The sequence below is a fragment of the Echinops telfairi genome, unplaced genomic scaffold (assembly GCF_000313985.2).
Source record: "Echinops telfairi isolate 266 unplaced genomic scaffold, ASM31398v2 ScPeMD7_18;HRSCAF=68, whole genome shotgun sequence".
Lineage (NCBI taxonomy): Eukaryota > Metazoa > Chordata > Mammalia > Afrosoricida > Tenrecidae > Echinops > Echinops telfairi.
The window spans coordinates 55,681,919-55,703,792 of record NW_022103915.1 but is presented as its reverse complement, the minus strand read 5'-3'; positions in this window follow the sequence as shown (position 1 = coordinate 55,703,792).

Genomic DNA, 21,874 nt, shown 5'->3' with positions numbered 1-21,874 from the left:
TTTTTCTGAAATTCCACGGGAGTCATATGCACTCTCTCCAAGTGCCTTCGGTTATTTTGGTAACAAGCCCCTCAGTGCCTCCAGGCGCCTTCTTTCACTCCAGGACGCTAGGCTCCTGCAACTGGCCACTTATCACAGGGATCCAGAGCCTACCTGGTGAATTCACCTTCCACCACTTCCTACCTTCAGATGCAAGTTCATAGATGAACACTTCCTTATACACATGCGTGTCTTCTGGGGGAAGCTTTTGGGGGAATGTGGGGGGTCCCAATAGGCACAGAAACCAGGCAGTACAGAATAACACTTAACCCCCGAGAAATGCCGTGTCCTCTAGAGGAGCCCTGGTGGTGTCGTGGTTACTTGTTGGCCTACTAACTGCAAGGCCAGCAGTTTGAAATGGCTAATTGCTCCTCAGTGAAAAAGGCGGAGCTTTCTACTTTTCCAATAAAGAGTTACAGTCTCAGAAACCCGCAGAGACAGTTCTACCCTGTTCTACAGGGTCTCTATGAGTTGGCATTGACTAGATGGCAGTGAAGTTGGGTTTGGGGTTTTTTATTTGGGGGCTGTATCCTCTTGGATCATCTTATGCTTGTATTTACTATTTGTAATACTTAAATTTACCAGGATTTCGCTCTGACCTCAGGGAAGTGTATGACCCTGACTCACAGGATTAGCTGTCACTGGCGATCTTCCCCTAGCACCTGACAAATCTGTAAAGGGCCACAGAGACTGTATAGTCTCAGAGGCAGTAAAGGGCTTTCAAGGTGATAAAAGCAAAGATAACACGTGAAGACCAATGTGTTCTCATTCAAACGATAGCATTTTTTGATCACCTTGTATTCACTTGAAAGGTGGACAATGAATAAGGAAGATCAGAGAAGAATTGATGCTTTTAAATGATGGTCTTTCCTGGTGGGATTTGATCAAGTGCAATATATCCGAGAGGAATTCCTGAGAGCCGAGTGGCAGGTGAGCATGATAGTGGAACAGGAGGAAGGTGAAAGGAAATAGAGGAAACAACTAGAAGACAAACGTGCTTTATAGAGGTATAGCTATAGGCACATGTATATGTAAACATTAATTTATAATGATAGGGATAAAGTCAATGTACATATATTTGTATGTTAAGTATTAAGATGGATGAACTTTGGGCCTCTACTCAAGGCCTCTCTAAACACAAGAACACTGTTCTAGTAACCTGGCATTCTGTGATACTCACTTTCCCTACACAATTGCTGAAGACAAAATGGTTGCAATAAGCAAATGTGGTGAAGAAAGCAGATGGTGCCTGACTATCAAACAGTATAGCGTTTGGGGTCTTAAAAGCTTAAAGTTGAACAAGCGGCCATCTAGCAGGAAAGCAGCAAAGCCCACATGGAAGAGGCACACCAGCCTGTGTGATCACGAGGTGTCAAAAGGATCAGGTATCAGGTATCAAAAGATCCAAAACAAACAATTATATCAATGCAGACGAGGGGGATCAGAGTGGAGACCCAAAGCCCATCTGTAGACAATTGGACATCCCCTGACAGAAGGGTCACAAAGAAGGGATGATTCAGCCAGGTTGCAGTATAGCACCAACAAAACACACACCATTCCTCTAGTTCTTGACTGCTTCCTCCCCCCACTATCACAGTTCAGTTCTACCTTACAAATCTGGCTAGGCCAGATTCTGGACACTGGTACAGATAAGAGCTCTTGACACATGGAATCCAGGACACATAAACCCCCCAGGAACAGTATTGGGAGGAGCAATACATGAGGGGAGGGGGAGCCAGTGGGGAAGGGGGAAAAATGCGGATTACAATGTTGGATGAATAATAAAATGTGGTTGAAGAGAGACAATGGATGGTGTAAGATACGAAATAACAATAATGATATATAATTGATCAAGGATTCACGAAGGTGGGAGGGTGGAGGAGAGAAAAGAAAAATGAGGAGCTGATACCAAGGGCTCCAGTAGGAAGAAAATGTTTTGGGAATGTGGATGGCAACACAGGTGTGCTTGATACAATTGAATTATGGATTGTTATAAGATCTATAAGAGCCCCTAATAAATGACTAATTAAAAATGAATTATGGTCTTGGGGGTGAGTATTGAACATATCATGGACTTCCAGAAGAACAAATGAATCTGTCTTGGAAGACATACACCCAGAAGATGTACACGCCTTAGAAATGAGGAAGGCAAGACTACATTTAATATACTAATATTAAAACAACAACAGCAAAACTAAAAGTAAAAGATGTGAATTCGGTGAATTTACAGAGGATATCAGTTTTCATTCAACAGCTCAGACTCATTTTGTTTCACCTCATTGCTTGCAATCCCCACAATGACACTTTATCTCAATTCCTCCCCGTGTTTCCTGTGTCCGTTCTTTTTCCTAGCCCTTCTGAACGTCGTATTTTGGCATATGCTGCCTTTTTCGAAAGTATCTCAAATGGTTGATTATTTTGAACTGTCCATACCTCACTAGTGTTTGTCCCCCTTATAGACCTGTCTATTGTTCGGTTGAACATTGAGCCATGGGAGTTTGTCCTTTCGAATACTTTAAGGGGACGTTGCCATCCCATTTTCCACAGTGGTTGTCGTAGCAGTCACACACAAGTGGTGTGGGAGGGTTCCCTCACCAACATTTGTTGTTTTCTGCTCTTTTGAATGTTGCTATTAATGCTGGGGTGAGATGATCCCTCATTATTGTTTGGATCTGCAGCTCTCTCGTGGCTAATAACCGAGCATTTCTTCACGTTGGTTGGCCCCCCCGAATATCTTCTTTGATGAAGTGTCAGTCCATACTCCCTGCCACTTTAAAAATTGAAGTATCTTTTCTTGTGCGGTGCTGATGTTTTCTATAAACCTTACCAATTAGTTGCTTATCTGACATATCATTGCCAGTGTTTCCCCGTTCTGTTGGTTCTCTTTTTACCCTTTTGGTGAAATCTTTTGATTCATAAAGTGTGTCATTTTCAGAAGGTCCTGGTCATCTCGTGCTATGACCTGGAGTCGGGAGCCTTGGTGGTGGTGAGGCTACAGGCTGAGCTGCTAATCTCAAGATAGCAGATGTAACTCACCAGCCATCCCTCGGGAGAAGCTTTCTACCCTTGTAGAGATGTATAGCCTTGGACACCCACAGTGGGAGCTCCGCTCTCTTCTATAGGACCACTATAAGACTGAGTCAACTTGATGGCAGTGGTTTTTTAAGTCATCTAGTTTGTTTTCTGCCATTTGTGAAGTTTGAGTTATGTTTGATAGTGTATTTACACAATGTATTATGGTTTTATGTATTAATTTTCACTGATGATCTTTATAGTTTTAGTTACAGGTTTTATATTTATATTTAGTTTTATATCGATCCAGCTGAAGTTCATTTTCTTAGGGTGTGAGATATATATCCTATTTTATTTTTTCTGCAAATGGATGGATATCCAGTTCTACCAGGACTATTTGTTAAGGAGATTTTCTTCCCCATTTATGTATTTTAGGCCCTTTGTAAAAAAAATTACCTGGATGGATTACTTCTGGGTTAACAACTCTGTTCCACCGGGCATGTGTCTGCTCCTGTACCAGTGCCCAGATGTGTAAGTGTGCTGAGTGCACAGCGGCTTTTGCATGCCATGTTCTTTGGGAATACAAGGAGGGGCCGGTTCCTAGAAAAGGACCTCAAGCTTGGTAGAAGGTCCTTACTAAAGCTGGATTGTAAGAATGAGCTTAGCCACAGGAAAGACTGGGAGGGACGCAAGGGATGGGGCAGCGTGTCTTTCTGCTGTACATAGAGCCGATGTGAGTTGGAACTGAGCAACAAAGTAAGGCTAGAATATCTCTGGAAAACACATCTTCCACATCTGCAGGCTGGACTGCTTGCCTCAGAGATCAATAAATATTAAAAATATAATCCGAAAAAATATATGATCAGAAATGGTGGCTAACTGGGCCAGAGATACATCGGTGATTGACTGGTTGGTATATAAGAAGCTGGGAAGGAAAAATCCACATCTTTTCTTCATTGGCAGACTGACTTGAAAATCAAGAGCAGAGAACTCATCTGACTGGCCTTTCCAGAGTTCCACGAGATTAATCTTAATGCAAATGGACTGCGGGAAAACACACAGGGCGCTTCGTCAGTTTGTGCGTGTTAAGCAAAGACAGCATATGACTGTGCTGCACAGAATCTCGAGACAGGTCTGCTTCTGGAAACCGTTCCTTGTCTTGCTGCCGCCGCCAGATTTTCTGTCTTGGCCCTTCCTGCCGCGCTTGACCACTGAAGTGCAGCCTCCGATTGGCACTCTAGGAAAGCCGGCTTCACAGACCGCACTGCAGTCTCTGAATATCAGCAGTGGAATCGTGTCCTCTTTCTGCTGCTCAGAGCAAGTTTCTATTTTGAGTCTGAAGCCATCGCCCAGTGGGTGTTGCTCAGAGCATCTGGGTTGTTCCCCTTGGGCTGGCTGGTTACATAACCTGGCTGTGTCATGGGGCCTGCGCCTCTTCCTTGTGTGACTCTTACAGTGGGAAGAAGAATGACGGGCTCATTGGGTGATTAAGTAGAGGGCCAAGCAAAAAACTCAATACTGTGCAGCCACGTGCTGCTGTGGCATCGTATGACGGATCATCTTGCCTCTTTTCAAGAGAGGGTCTCAAAGGATGGTGTCATTACAATGCTTCTGGAAAGAAGAAAGAGCCAGCACTGAGAAAGAGCAGGCAACACTTCAGAAAATATTGCCTTCGATTTATATTGATATTCACACGATTCAGTTCGTGGCTGAAATGCAATGGATAAGCTAATACATTGATTTGAAATAGATTTTTAGGTTTTGTTTCAGTAGGATGTCGTCAGGTCATTGAGGGATAAGAGTCTGAACATTTTAGTTGCTGAAGAGTGACTGTTCCCCAGCATGGGCATTTTTTTTTTTAATCCAGAGAAAAGACTTAGTGAGAAATTAGTAATGAGCCCTTACATTAAAAAATATATTCCTCCTCAATTCATAGTTTAATTACCTAAGTAATTAAAATTCACAGAAGCACATGAAAAGAGCTGAGTCTACCCCTGGCCAGATCTTAAAATATTAAGAAGAAATTAGTTGCCTACATAATAAGGGTTTAAGAATTTGCCATTTGTGGCCATTATCACTTTACTGGGCCTCGTATTTTTGCATTGCTTATCATCGTGCATTAACGAATATTCATTAAGTCCCTTTGATCAGAAGCCAGTGAGTTAAAAGATTGATACCGTCACTGTCTCACCTACTTTGTCGGAGAGAAATGAAGATAGATTGGATTTATTCCGTCCTTCCTGAAGGAATCTGTCTAGAATAATAATTTGCTTGCCTAAAACTGCCTGGAAAACATGGGAGGGAGATGAAGAAGAGGCTGGAATGGAAGAATAAAGCACATACATTTTGAAATTGTGCCTAAGTTCCAACACCCCTGAGACTCAAAGGCAAGGCTCTTGGCATCTTCTTGAGTGCAGATCACGTTCCTGTGGCTGCTGACTATGTAAATGAATTCACAATGTTTAACACATCCCAACTCACACGTCCCTTCTGTTTTCTTCTCACCACAGTGTGGATCTGCTTGTTTGTGTTCTCCCTTCCTCTGAGCCATTTGCCTCAGATGCCCCAGCACCAGTGAATCCTTTAATCAGACGGGTGGAGGGTGCATTCTAGAATCACAGCCATTCCAACCTCAAGGAAATAGTTCAGCACGGAGTGTTTCCCAGTGTTCTTCTTCCCAGCCTCAGGGTTCCTGCACCACTACACAGTGGATCTTCCCTTACGCAGCCCTTGGGAGCAGAGCTGATGTGGTTACTACCATTTCCCCATCGCCTCTTCTTAGCGAGTCCTCCAAAGTCACCATCACTCTTTCTAGTAGGCCCTCCTCCTTGGATTCAATATTTTTATTTTGGCTGCTTTTAAGTAAGACATTTTAAAGACTTTTTATTCTACTTCATATTAGAATAGACAATCTCTGTTTTGAAATCGAAGTTCAATCCCACACTTTTCTGAAGATATTCACTTAAACAGGAAAGGTATGTACAGATGCACAGGTGTATGAAGCAGCTAGAAAATGTGCTATATTCGAGGCTTGACAGAGAAATGAAGGAAGGGCAAGGAAATGAATCTTGGGAGAGGTTCAACCCAAATGCTTCGTAGAAACAAGAATGACAAGGCTTCCTCTCAAGTACTTTGGACATGTTATTGAGATACCAGCCCTGACGTCTCGCTTGGTAAAGTAGAAGGGGTGGCGAAAAAGAGGGAGACCCTGGACAAGACGGGTTGGCCCTGTGGCTCATCCATAAAACAATGGTAAGAATGATGCAGGTGCTTCGTTCTGTTGCACATGGGTCACTATGCGCCAGCGGCACCTAACCACAACAGGGAGCTGAGAACGGAGAGAGATTCTTTTTTGGAAGAGAGTGAAGAGAAAGAAGTCAGGCAGATCAGAGAGGCTAGTGACTTTAGAAGCAGTGGTGTCTGATATTCCAAAGAATCTATATTCATTTACATGGCTCAAAAAAAAAATTGAAATCGCCCTGCCACCCTTGCCCTCAAGTCAGCAGACCATCCCCACCTTTCTGCCCTACAGATACCTGTGATCGAGTCCCAGGAATTCCCTCGGCATCTGCAAAGCAAAGCTCCATTTATGTGCCTAGTCAACAAATCCTGGAGGAACAAAACCGATGGAGACCCTGATCCTAAGGAGATTATGTTCTAGCTGAAGGAAAAAAGACAATAAGCAACAGACACAACATACTTTCCGTTCGCTTAGAAGGGCCGACGAAGAAGAAAACATAAGGAAGGAGAATCAGAGCGGGGAGACAGTTTCTATTTTCAATATTGTGGTAGGAGGAGGTGACATTTAAGCAAAGATTCAAGTTGGCGATGAAAATAGCCATGGAGGGGAGAGGGGGGAGCCTAACCCCACTCATGAGCAATATGATTTCCATCGATGCTTTCACGCACAGGCAGCCTGCTAAGCCCCAGGGGGCTGCCCTGTGGCCACGCAGAAATGGATACGCACGTTCCCCCGTCAGCCCTCCTCAGGATAACAGTCTACTTCTTGGCAGCGTCAGCAGAGGAGCTGGCAAACATGTTGCTGCTGGAACTGTCTTCCTCGGGGGATGCGCCCTCAGGCAACAGAGGACCGGCCTCCGGTTAGCCGGGCCCAGGTGCTGCCCAGGTGCTGCTGCTGCGGATGCAACCCAGCGTGGGTCACGTGGAACTGCGCTCTACAGGGCACGCCATGGCAGACTTTTGAAAAATCTCCGTTAAAAACAAATACGCTCGAGATCACCACAATTGCGGTAGAGACATCGAGTCACACGCCCACCCAACATTTTCACAATGTTCCTCAGGAAGCCCACAACCCGGCTGTCCACGCCCAAGAGAAGCCGCCTCTGGGGTAGGTGGGCAGGGATGTGAACCGAAGGAAGGGCGGGGAGAATGCAGAACACTGGACTCAAGCCCCGCCCTTAGAACAGCCCCCAAAGAGTTAAATATGTAAAATAATTAGGTAGGAAAGGCAGGCTATGCAGCCAAGAACCAAGATGGCTGCCTTTCCTGTGGCCCTCCAAGATGGGCCGGCTCAACAGCTGACCAGTGGCTGGTATTTCCAGAAGCAGATTCTAAGCCTGCCTTTCGAAGCCTGTCTGGGTGGGCTCAGCCTCCCAATTTTGGATTAGCAGCTGAGCGTGCTAGCATCACCTGGGTGTGTCGCTACACCTCCCAGGGACGGTGAGCTAAACCAACACAGGACCCAGAGGATCGGCTCTATTTCTTTGCCTCTAGCAGTCTCTGAGGGTGCCCGTGGGGAAGGCAGTACAAATTATTCTCTTTTAATAGGGTCGTCAAAAGTCAGAATTGACTCAATGGCAGTGTTTTTTGTTTTTATTTTTTCCAATAGAGCACTTATTAACTACCACGCACACTATTAAGCACATTATCGCACCTGAACGTTACACTAGCCCTGTGCTGTTGTGAAATAGATATTTTTATTCTAATCTTACAATTAATTTAAATTATACATTTTTATACATACAAATTTCTTGATCTTATACAATTTTTAGACTCGGGTTGTGGGACCTGCCCAAAGGTATGCGGATTACTTCTGCTCTAAGTGTGTATTTCAGAAATCCGTGGTCTTGTGGGTGGATTCTTTGTCTTTGCTGTTCTAAGCAATTATCAGGGATGTTGCCTTCCCTGTCCAGGTTTGGAGTAGAGTCAGATAGAGAAATATTTGTGCTATTGCTGGGAATGTCATTTTGTAGTTAGTAATATAGTACCTAATATTTGGTATTTGGTTTGCTATTTTTTCCCCCTTCTATGAAATACAACCAGACCAACACACCCCAATAAGTCCATTAGCTGTTCTCATGGCTACCAGATCCCAGTGTCTACCTGTAGATTGCTAAGGCAGTTTTCAAAGTAACTACAGAATTCTCACATGGACCTCATGGTCATCGTGTTGTCACTCTACGATAAAATGGAACAGTGGTTTACTGTCATTTAAAAGTTAACACTACCTCAGCAGTTTTAAGAACACCCAGTTTTGCATAGTTTCCCCAACCTGTCAGATTACTAAATCTCTTAGCTTGTTGCTGACAGATCTTGTAGGAGAAAGAACGAGTTTCCAGTTAAACAACCCTGTTTTAGGAAAAAGAGAGAGAGGGTAGATTTTATGTACTATAATGTTATGTTGAAATCATATAACTGATTCTCCTATCCCTAAGTGAATTCTAAGCACTCACCAATGGCAAAAGGGATAAATAAATCACTTCATGAGATAAAACTCATTCTTGGGCCAATTGCTGTGTTCCTGATTGGAGTTATTGGAGCTAGACTGTTAAATTCATAATTAAATAATCAGTTTAGTTTTGTTCAAAATTCCTCTTCTTCTATCATTCCGTTTGATTTTGATTCTTAGAAAGCAAGAACCACGGTAAATATAAATGTTTGTGTAAAGTTAATTTTATGTGTTTATTGGCTGAGGGGCCAATTCTCAGTGATTTGAACAAATCAATTCTCAGTGATTTGAACAAACTCTAGAGTAGTTGCTGCCCTGTAATATAGTCTAATATAATGTAGGCATTTTCCACAGGAAAATCTAAGGTAATCAATCAGTTGGCTGGAAATGAAGATCCCTTAGAAACTGCCCCTGAACTAGAACTATTTTGGAAAAACTTGAATTCTCTTTTAACTCTGCACTCCTCCTGTTGACTGACCTATAGATCTTGGCATACAAGCATGTAGAAGTCTACAATCTGCACTTGACCTACAGATTTAGAATTTTCCAGGCCTGTAATTGCATGAAGCAGTCCCTGGAAGTAAATCAATCTCTCTTTCATCTCTTTCTTAGATAGGAAGATAGATAGATAGCTAGATAGATAGATGATGGATGGATAGATAGATATTCCATTGGTCCTGTTTCTCTAAAGAACCCAGACTAGAACTGTCAATTGATAAAGAATTGACCCAAGCACTTCTTTCTGACACTGAAGATAAAATGTAACCTATTTCAGTTACTGAAGTTTTGGTCTTGGACAGATGTCATTTTGTGGAAATTAAAGGTGCAAGAAGTTGCTCAGTTAGGATTCTTTTATGTGTGGCTGGTTTATTAATCGAGTACATACGTGATTTCAAAAGCATAAATTTAGAAGATTGGAATTGACTTGAATTTGGCTTTGGTATTTGTTATTTCTTAGTATACCATATATTCACTTTTAATTTTAATATATTTTGACCATAAATCATACTGACAGAGGAAAGATATAAGGAGGCAAACATATAAAATGAATTTCTGACATTTTGGTGGTTTAAAAAACTATTTGGTGGCAGAATTTGAAAATAATATCTTAGTAGTTATCTCTTGTATTCAAAAACACTTCTTCATAGGAGGAGAACACAAATTATAAGCATATGTATTCACATTCACATATTCCAGGGGGCTTCAAAAGTTTGTAGAAAATGAAATCAAAAGAGAAAACAGTTTTGTATGTTGTCATGGTTCTTGAAGTCCCCTCATCGTTAGCACTACCAAATGGTTCTGTTGTACAGTGAGGGAAAAGACCACCAAAGTAACTGGTGTGGGCAGAAATCTCTGTCCATTTTCCTGACACCACCATCACTATGGTCATTGATACTACGTTTAGGAAAAATTACTTTCCATTTACTTTTGGGTGTCTCAGGTTACTTGTGCATACTAGATACTTGATAACCATTTTTTTGAATGGATGGTGGGTGAGTGAATGAATGAAATGTCTGGGCTTATGACTGCGATGAGGAAAGCACTGGAGAATCTTAAACATTTCAGAGTTTTCACATGAGTCAATCCTGAAACATCCATGCCAAAGGGGATCTTTCGTAGCTCATCTTTCCTCAAGTGGCTTCTTGCATGAATTGCTCTATCTAGAGTTCTTGCAGACCCCGTGGGCTCCCAAGTGCCTGTGATGTAAGGCCCTGCCATGTGTGGATGTGTAGGAAGTGTTGCTGAGATTTTCTTTCCCAGTCATCGGGCTTTCTGGCAGGTGACACACTTGAGGTTCAATATGTAGGTGGACACCTTCTGAATTATAAAATAAGCGAGATCCGTGGGTGACTGCGGCAGCAATGGCATTAACAAAGGGGAAGATAAGCTCTAGGATTTGAAAAGGCAAGAATTCCTTCATAGTTTATAAAGGGACATGAAATGTGACACTAAAGGAAAGAATAAAGCCACTAAAAAGGTACATCTGCAGGAATAGGTATCTAGAATGGCAAGCATCTTTCCATATTTGAACTGAAAACCTTCATCTGATATACGCTTTTACAAAACGAAATCTTTCATTTTCAGATTTTCTACACATACAGCCAAATAAATAAATGAACAAAACCATAATATTGAAAGCAAATATGTTTCTCTTACATGTATTAAATGTATTAAGGCAATGTTCTATTTGCAGAGGATTCCATATGGTGACCTTGAGTAGTTGAATCTCAAGTCCTTTTGCCAGGGAACATAACCTCGATGAGTTTGGATCCTCAGCCTTGTGCACAACACCTAGTTTTGTTGGCACACCAAAAGTAGACCCATGTCTAAAGGGTAGACTTACTAGAGAATTATGGGTAAGTCAAAATGTCAGTTCTCTACTGTTCAACGCCACATAAAGTGATCACAGAGCCAGAAGTTCTGACGGCAACATGACCAGGTATTCTTTTCCTATAGAAGATTCACAAGAGAAATCAGGCTAAAACCAGATTGTATGATGCATGTAGATGCAAAAAGAACCCAGAAAGTCTTAAATAATTAGCTAAATGCATTTGGGCCTTAGGTCATAGGGGGTCCACACAGGTGCTTCTAGGGGTTAAGCAGATAAGAGAAATTAATTAGTGTCTGGTGGGGACCACGGGTGGGCATTGTGACATGAGATTGTGGACTTTTCCAAGAAAGATAATAATAAGAGGATATTATTGACACTCTTTTCATGCTTATCAATGTTACGAGTTAATTTAAATGTTAAAAAAGAAAACCTATACTAGACAGACAGAGCTATAGACAAGCCAAGTTTGATGGATAAGGCTCCACTTTACAACCTCTATCTTGGGTGGCCATACCCAGGTGCATCTGGCTGGTTGAAGAGATGGTTTACTATGACACTATGTAACTTACAGGCATTGGCTCAGGCTCCCTGTCCCCTGAATGATGTTTGGATGTGTGCAGTTGACACTTGCCTTACTGGCGCTCATTTTTTTGTTCTATGACCGACTACCACCCTTTCCTCCATTGTGGTAAACGGAGGGACTGGATGAGAATGTGATACAGCTAAATTATCTATGCTCGTAATTATGGGTCTGGAAGGTCGACTCAGGTAGGGGAAGACTCTCATGGTTATGAGATATAAATAAATCTTTTCTTAAATTAAATCATTTTATTTGGGGCTCGTACAACTCTTATCACAATCCACACACACATCCATTGTGTCAAGCACTCCTGGACATTTGTTTCCCTCATCATTCTCAAAACATTTGCTTTCCACTTGCGTCCCTGGTATCTGCTCCTCATTTTTTACCCTCCCTCCCTGCTCCCTCCCCCCTTATGAACCCTTGATAATTTATAAATTATTATTATTATGTCATGAGATACAAGTACATCTTAATATACCTTCTCATGACTGAACACAGCCCCTCCAATAAGCCCCCATAAGAGAATTGTCATAGAGGAGCTACCATCGAAGATGAATCATGTCTGTGTCTGGCTACTTCACAATGCCTAAAGTTCTCTGTAGGTAAAGGCAATCAGGTTCTATAACCAACCCACTGTAAAATGTAGCAAACTCTGTTTTGACATCTCTGATCAGAGATTACTGAGGAGGGCTCAGTGGGGTTCAGGGTCAACTAGCACTAGGTCAAGATGCTGACTCACCTCATTGCTTGTTTATTTTGTTACCTGCTTATGGTATTTCCTGTTAACTATGTAATATGCTAGCTGTATGACATGCATACCTTATGAAAGATCTGTAAGCCCCATTATATATACCCACTGGAAGATACATTCTTGCTCCCAGTCCAGACATGGGATGAGGAGCTCCTGTGCCCCGCTGTCTGTCTGTCTGCCTTTTACATTGTCCACAGTTGCAAAGTCACTCCTAAGGATCCGTTTGAGTGTGGGGACCCCCTCACCCCGATACTCCATACCCTCACGCGCCTTCAGATGAACACACTCTTTGTTGTTGTTGTTAGATGCTGTGGAGTTGGTGCTGAATCATAGCAGCCCTGTGTACCACCGAACACAACACTGCCCAGTCCTGCTCCATCCGCACGATTCTTCTTACGTTGGAGCCCATCGCTGAAGCCACCGGGTCCATCCATCTTGTTGAAGGCCTTGTTCTTCTTCATGGCCCCTCCACTTTACCACGCCTGACGGCCTCCTCCAGGGACTGGTCTCTCCTGACACCAGGTCCAACGTGCGCGAGGCTAGGTCTCGCCATCTTTGCCTCTAAGGAGCATTCTGGCTGTACTTCTTCCAAGACAGGTTTATTTGTTCTTTCGACAGTCAATGGTCCTTTCAACATCCTTTGCCAGCACCATCATTCAGATGCATCCCTTTTTCTCTTGTCTTCCTTATTCAATGTCCAACTTTTATATACATTTAAGGCAATTGAAAATACAATATTTGTGTATCACCTAACAACTGTTCCCTCTCTTTAAAGCAGATTCTCACCTGCAGCTATGATTAGTGTATATTGGACTTCATGTTTAACTCTCAGCTCAGTCTTCATTTTACTTATTTCCAAGTTCAAGCTTACAAAACCATCTTATAAAACACAAATCAAAAATAATAATTTTTCACTTAATCCTACCACTCTGATTTAGGCTCAATTCTTTTTCTTATTTTGGGGTGAAAACAGAAAACAAAAAGCATGATCTCCCAGAAGGTGGGGTGGGGTGTTAAAAATAGTTTCCGTTACATGGGCCATCTGTATGATCTCTCTGTAATGGCTTTGAAAGGATTTATTGATATTTAAGAACCATTTAGGAGGAAACAAACTGCAGAAGTGATTATTAATACTTTCTATATAACCACAGCTGGCTCATTAGGTATTTTGTATTTAAAATCAGCAGCATGGTCATAGCAACATTTTATCTTCAATTTGCCATACTGGTAGGCATATGGTACCGATGCCAGCCTGACAACATTGAGACAGCAGGGGGGCAAAAAACCCTATATTATTGTTGTCCTTTGGGTGTTAACTTGAGACCGAGCAGCTGTCCAACAAGTGTGGGAGGCATTTCATAGACAGATTTTAGGTCTGGACTTCAAACTCTGCAGAATAGAATGGAAGGTTCTGTCCCATAGTGTGCACCAATCTGGGCTTCAACTTCTCAGCAGTATGTTCACTGCCGTGAACAGTAGCCTGTGCCTCATGGTCTCCAGCTTTCTGAAAAGAAATTAGAACATGCTTGATTTTTGCCAGTCTGCTCTGAAACTCCACTGCCAAGCCGTCCAGTCGATTCTGACTCACAGTCACCCTATCAGACAGAGCAGAACTGCTCCTTAAGCTTTCCAAGGCTATCACATATTGATGGGAGCAGACAGCTCATCTTGTGCCTGTACAGAGTCTGCTGGGTCCCAACGACGGATCTTAGAGTTACAGCCCAATGGGTAGCCCACCTGGGCTCCTATGCCAAACCGACTTCCATGGAATCTGTTCAGACTAATAGCAACTCTCTGTAAGATGGGGCCAGACGGCCTCGCCTTTCTCTTAGGGACTGGTGTTGTTAACAGTTGAATCACTAACCCATAGTACCACCAGGACCCCCAATAGGATTGGAAAGGAACACTGGGGTATTTGGATATTTGGTATTCAGGGACATTGTGTTGGTCTGATTGATGACCCCGGCCCCTGAAGTGCTGTCTTATTTTTTAAATTATCCCATCAGGTTAAAGAGGGAGGACGTTGTTTGAGCAATGTGTACACAGACCTTATTGATCCATCTGCCAAATCACATTAATACAAACTATGTTTGCTACATCAATTTTCAAACGTACATGAAAATAGAGGGACTGTTATAGTGCCTCCTCATGGACCCTCCAACCAGCTTCCACGGTTTCCAACATATCGCCAGTTTGTTTTATCTCTACCCCATCTGCTTTTCTACCTCCACTAACTTATTTTAAAGCAAATCCTAAACATCACTGAAGAATATTTCAGGATGTATTCTTTTAAAAACAAGAGTTATTTTTCTAAAGCCCAGATTATCCTACAGTTCCTTAATATCATCAAAGATCTAGTCTGTGTTCTAATTTCCCCGACTATAATATATTTTATAATTTTGTTCACATCAGGATCCAACTTAATTTCTTGTGCCATATTTTGTGGCAATTGTGTCTCAACAATTTTTCCTCTCCTTTTGAAAAAACAGTGTTTATTGGAATATACCCTATATACTCAAGTATAAGCCAACCCGAATATCAGCCGAGGTACCTAATTTTACCACAAAAACTGCATTAAAAATGTGCTGAAAAACTTGGCTTATACATGAATATATATGATATATTATTGATCTAAATATAGAAAACAATATGAAGATATATGACAATTTTGTAAAGTTAACCACCCAGGTCAGGAACTAGAACTTTGCCTTCCACTTCTTAAGTTCCTTCCATGCACCTACTCTTATCAATAACCACCCATCCCTCTAATAAGTAGCCATTAGTCTGACATTTCTGGCCTTGCTGCTTCTCTTGTACAATTTTTTGTAGGCACACCTGAAACTTGATAGGGGCGAGAAAACAAAGCTTTCTACATCCAAGTGAGACCCTGGGCTCACACAATCTTGCGATGCTGTGAATGCTTCCTCCCTCTGCTCAGAACCTCCTCTGGCACAGCACCACAAAGCCCTCTTCTGTTGTAAAGAACAGGACCTTGTGATACGTACTATCCCCCAAATATAGTTAAATACTAGCCTTACTCCATTAACGCAATCCAGACATGAGATACTGACTGGTCTCTTCCAGCCTCTCCTTTGCCTCAGTCCACTCAGATGGAGTGATCATTATGCGCTTTTCCTAGTTACTCTTAAAAGCATGGACGATGTCACTAGGTTTTCTTGGTTTGGGGGAAAGTAGATAGAGATCCCTTTTGTCCATAGGTCTTTGCTTTCAATTGACATGATTCTCTGCTTGGCATCTTGAACGAAGAGTCATTGATGTAAAGGTTTTGCCTAAAGAAATGATTTTAATGTAAAGTATACTTATTCTTCAGTTGATGACGTTGGAGAACACATTGATTATCCGGTTATCTGTGCCAGTTTTCCTTCTCTTGTTAGTTCAGTAACCTCTTGAACCACACTCCTGATGTCAGTGGCATCATTGGGAAGGATTTCATATCTTTTCTGGGACAGGTTGAGTGTAAGCCAGGTGCCTCTCTGCTTTTCCATTTACCGGTAAGTTGTGAAGTTTAACTTACTTAAAAGTTATGAAGGATTGCCCACTCTGTAACTGGCCCAACTGTGGGAATGATAATGTAGCCTGTCGACTTCCACCACTACGGGATAAAATCAACAGGTAAACACCCTCGCCTGCTCTGTCTTCCTGTCTCTCCCTAGGGAGAAGACTTTTGATGTGCATTCCAGTAATTCTTCAGATTGAGCTCCAGTTGCCCTCTGTCGTTATTTTTATTGAATTTACTTCTTTTCCTGCTTCACTCTCCCTTGTCCTCCAGTTCTGATTTCTGGAATCACCTCTTGAGTCAGCTCCCACACCAAGCCCTGGTAGCAACCTTCACTGTAGGGAAGCCCAAGCTAGAACAGTTGAACATGGAAGTGACCCTAGAAATAGTGGACCACTGGGATGGGGTACTGAAACGGATCCAGTGATAACATGGATCTCACTTTGAATATTGAGTAAGGTTGTGAGAAGATCTGGGCGCTATATCATTATGATTGCCAAGAACCTCACTTGTTTCGGTGAAAAGAGGAAGTGATAACTTCCATAGTAGCTCTAGTACTTAGGAGGGTAAGCATGGTGCCTAGCCTTTGTTATCTGCTTTAGAAACATTGAGAAGAGAATCACAAATGGGACGATCATTAATTTAGAGCATGCTATGAAACCTAGAAAGTAGATATAACGATATTACAGAGACCCTCACTGCCTACTGCTGAAGAATGGAAGTGCTATTTAGGAAACAAAATATTGATCTTTGACAGGTCTCCTTTGGTAAAATTAGAGCCTTCAGAAGGAAAGAAGAGAATGCTGAGACAGGGTATGAGTGTATACAGGAGGATGTGCCTGAGAGCTTGGAAGCCCGCGATTTTCATGAACTCTGCGGGTTAGAAGGGATGTCCCCTTTCCTCTTGCTAGGAAAGATTTACCCCACCCCCTTTCCAATAGTCAGCACAGAGGCGTCCCCTGAGGAAGATGGAAGGTGGTGTTTGTCCTTTTCAAGGTCCACCCCATCTCCCACCGTTCTTTCCAGACCAATAATTAGGGTTGAACCTTAGCCGAGCCCAGCAGCCCCTGCCACCAGGCCAGATAGCTTTCTTTCTTTCTCTCAATGTTTCATTGTGAATTGGGTGATGGTGTATAAAGACGATGATCAATTTTACATTCAATAATTCATGCACACTTTGTTTCATCTCATGGATTGCAACCCCCTCAGTACAACGGCATTGATTCCACTTCCTCTCTGTGTTTCCTGTTTCCATTTCCTAACCCTTCTGAACTTTGTCTGTGGGCACATGCTGCCTTTGATCCCCAACGATGGATTATTCGAACATGGGTGTACTTCACTAGTGTTATTGTTTCCCTTACAGACTGGGCTATTGTTTGCTTGAACATTGAACCATGGGGTTAGTTCCTTTCCAGACTTGCAGGGTAACTAAGGGCCATTATCTCGTGGGTGCCACCAGCCTCTAGCAGAGAACTTAGTTGTAGGGTCTCTCTTAGCTCATAGTGTTGGCAGGAAGCTGAAAACACGTGTGAGAACAGGGCTAGAGGAGCTGAACAGTGGGGCGTGCACTGTAATTTAGGAGTTAACTTCATAGCAAGGACATTCCCTGTTACTGGCAGGACATTTTGGTGCTTCAATATGGCAATAATTTACAGTGAACCAGGCCCAAATGTCACAATGACCTTGGCAAAGTATGAAGAAAAGAGTAAGAAAAGTATGTTAGACACCAGAAAACCCAAGATTGCTATGTACCATTAGGAAGGTCCGGAAGACACTACCTACACTAAGGCAATAGAATACACTACTGAGAAGGCACTGGCCCATCACCAAGTCACCAGTGGCTGTCCTCTGCAGGCCTAGGCCGACCTGCTTCTACTAGGAATGTCAGGATGGAACATTTGGCCTGGTGAGTGGAAAGTTTCTGTGAGTGACCCTTGCCTTACCTCAAATATACACCAGGGCATCTCTCTGCTTTTTACCTTAAGACTTTCTTCCAAGTCTGCATAGTCCTTGCAAGCATGCCTTCTGAAATGTGAAGAAGTTAATGTCTTTGGGGACAAATGTCAATGAATGAGGAAGAGAAGTTATGGAATAAACCCTTCACCTCCCTATCCATCAGCAGCACAATTTTAAGGCACATTCTCCACACGTTACACGGGCCTGCGATGGGAACGAGGTCTGAGGTCCACAGCAGCAACCAGAAAAACCTACTATTATATAGGCTTCATTTCGATTCTGTTTCACTCAGCAACTTCGCTCCTACTCCCTGGGAAGACCAAGACCCCTTTGCCACAGAGTCAGTTCTGACTCTGTCCACATCATAGCAACTCTACTTAAAGTTCCTGGGACTGTAAATTTTTACAGGGGCAGAAAGATGATGGATTGATGCGTTTGAACCACCAACCTTGCAGCCTGTAGCCCAACACCTGACCCAGAGCACCATCGGGCCTCCTTACCGACTCCCAGAGATGGTCTCCTAATCCAACTACCATATTCATATGTCTCAGTCTTATCTTAAAATTCGGACTAAGGCTCTTCTCCTCTATAACTTCCACTTCCAAAACTTCATGTCGGAGTAGTCACATAGTATCCTGGAGACTGGTTATGCGACAAAAATTCCTTGTTTAGAAAACACGTCATCCTGGCAAAGCATGGAATGATTCTGTGTAGTATTAGCATTCTCAAAATGCAGAGACACATTTCACTCTCTCTACCCCAAGTTTTTCATTTAAAGAAGAGGTAGTATTTTCTCTTTATTTCCCAAAGCCCTTCTTTGAATCCATGATGGTAGATCCGGATGCTCACAATGTATGTGCGCAAATAGATCTACTGTGTTCATAAAGGGAAGTTGCTACCAAAAGCAATCAGGAGTCCCAATAAGCATCTTCATGCATCCTAGTGCTTGACCTTAAATCTCATACTGGCTCTGATTGGGTGTGTGTACTGCCATCGGCTATGACCTGTCTTTCTTGAGCTTTATTATTTCTGTCTATTCTGTAACCAATTAATTTATAACAATTAGGATGGCTCTGATTCTACCTTTATTTTTTAGAGTCCAAATCTTAAAATGTTCTCTCCCTGGCAGACCCCAACCCTTATCACTTCATTTGAAAGCTCACAGAATCCCATTTCCTCCATATATATTCTCCTTAAGAAGCATCATGTTGCATCAGCTCTAGCCTCTGCAAATTCAGAATTCCTCAGACCCTTCCTTTCCTGACTTCCCATGAGAGGAACTCGGTCCTTGGCAGCCACTGGCATTCAGACTAATTGTTCAGGTGCCACTTTGACCTTTATACTTCTCAACATGAGTAGCTCTTTGATCGGAACTTTATCCAAGTCATGAATAATGCCTTTTTAATTTACTTTCACATAAAAGGACATGTGCAGAGAAACACTTGATATAGTATCTTTGTAAGTGGAGACTCAACCAGATGTAAATGCAAGAAATGCGATAGTAAATTGGAAAACATGAGATCTTAATAATAAGTGAACAATCTTTTGCTTTGGGTTAATCTTAGATGGCTCAGTGATCATCTTCCCAAGGCTGTGGCATACTTCAATAACACTATAGAACCGACATAATTTAAAAGAACTCAGACTGCAAATAAGTTATATGGGTGGGGGTGATGTACGAGAGATGAGGGTCACAGAATCACATATATTCCTATATAACATTGAGTGCTCTCTCAGAGTATGAAGTAATAGCTATATTCTAGATCCATTACCAGGTGCCCCCTTGTGTCTATATAGTACAAAGGGATAGGAGACAAGGTCAATGAAAGAATCAAAGGATATTAAACTTGGGTGCACAGTAGAGATTATCAAATTTCACACCATCATAAACACTTGTGGACAGAGATGTAAAGAGACTGGTTTATGGGTTACTGAGAACTCTAACTCTTAGTGAGCCTTCTAACCCCTAACCTTTTAAAATGCTATCTGGATATGGGAACTTACCTTCTTGATTTTTCTCAAATTTTAGGCTTATCAGGAAGTCAGGAAAGACTTCTTAGGGTCTATAGAAAGGAAAAAATTACAAAATGCAGCGCGTGATCGTTAGGCTGTGTGTCAACTTGGCCAGGTCAAGATTCTCAGTGGTTTAGCAGTTGATGCGTAGTAATCCCCTGTGATGTGATTTAGCACTGTGTTTTCAATTATATTATGGAATCAGCTGTTAGTAGCCAAGCAGTTGTGAGATTAGGGTGGAGTGCAACCTCTCTTACTCAGGTCAGAACCTTGATGCAGTTGAAAGGAAGGCTCCTCAGGAGTGTGACTTCCTCTGAAGGATGCTAGGGGGAAACTTGTTTGCTTTTGCTGAGTCTGAATCCTGTAACCAGTCCTTTGAATTTAAGCCAATACGTAATCTGCTATATTGCCTGCCAACCAGCATCCTGCCCTCTGGTTTGCTGACCTTGGACTCATCAACCCCGCAGCCTGCAATGTTCCTCTCAATCCTGGGTTCACCATCCCCCAAAGCTACTTGAGTTGTGAGAAGCCCCCAGCATAACAAATGGCCTATGCCAGACCATTTCAGCTCATTAGCACCTTCCAATTTTCCCAAGAGTCATACTTGGTACATTCCAAGTTCTGACAATTAATTGATATTTGTAGCTGTTTCTTTTCATTTGGGGTTGTGCTCCATCAACAAATAAAGGTCCTGAAGGCTTTCCCTCCATTCGCGTCATTACGGTCAATTCCACTTTGAGAAGGCAGCTCTTGCGCAGTCATAGTTGGAGTGCCTTCCAATCTGACGGGCTCATCTAATGGCCCTATTTCTGACAGTGTTCTGCTTCTATCACTAGGTTCTCAGTATCTGGCAGTGTTTCCATGCTGTCCATAAGGTTTTCCGCGGTTAATTCCTCTGACGTGGACAGCCCGTTCCGTCTTTGTAGTCTGTTCTTAGTCTAGAAGCTCTGCCCAAACCTGTTCACTTTGGGTAACACTGTTAGTATTTGAAATATCAGTGCTATAGCCTTCCGCTTCACAGCAATTCACAAGCCATCGCAAACCAACAGACACGTTGTGAGGTGTCCCTGTGAAGCATGGATATCGAGACTTTCTCTCACCTACTTTGGACCTGTTAATCACCAATGAGCAATCCCTAAAACAATGATAGCATACTTGGTAAACAGCCGGTCAGTGAAAAAGAGGGGGACCGTCACTGAGATGGATTGACAACAATGATGACTGCAACAATGATTTGAAACATAGCAAGTGTGGTCATGGCTCTGGACTGGACAGTGTTTCTTTCTATTATCCTTAGGATAGCTATGAGTTGTAGCTGATGCAACAGCACCTAACATCAATAACGTAAGCACCCATGTTGAATACTCATAAAATATCCTTATTCATAAGCATGTATTTTGTGTGTTAGGCTGGGTTCTTTACAGAAGCAAAAAAGAGAGAAATGTAAATCAAGAATATGGCTCCCACAGTGAGCCTCCAGTCCTGATGCTGCCTGTTCATATAGTAAACTTCCTGGGTTATTTGCTCAGCATACAGCTTGAACAAATAAAGTAAAAGATGCAGTCCTGGTACACACATTTTCTGATTTTAAGCCATGCAGCACGCCCTTGCTCTGTTTGTTGACTGCCTCTTGTTTTGTGTACAGGTTGAGGGTGAGCATGGTTATGTGTTCTGGGATTCACAGTTAAATGCCTTTTCATCATCAATGAAACACAAGTCAACATCTTTCTGCTAGTCTCTGCTTTTCCTCAAGGCCCATCTAGAGTGAGCAGTGATATTCCTTGTTCCACAGCCTCTTCTAATTCCAGGCTGAATTTCTGGCAGTTCTCAGCTGATGTACTGCTGCAACTGTCTTTCAATGATATTCAGCAACATTTTACTAGCATTTTATTATATTAATGATATTGTCCAACAATTTTTTTCATTCTGTTGGGTCACCTTTCTCTGGAATTGGCACAAATATGAGTCTCTTTAAGTCAGTT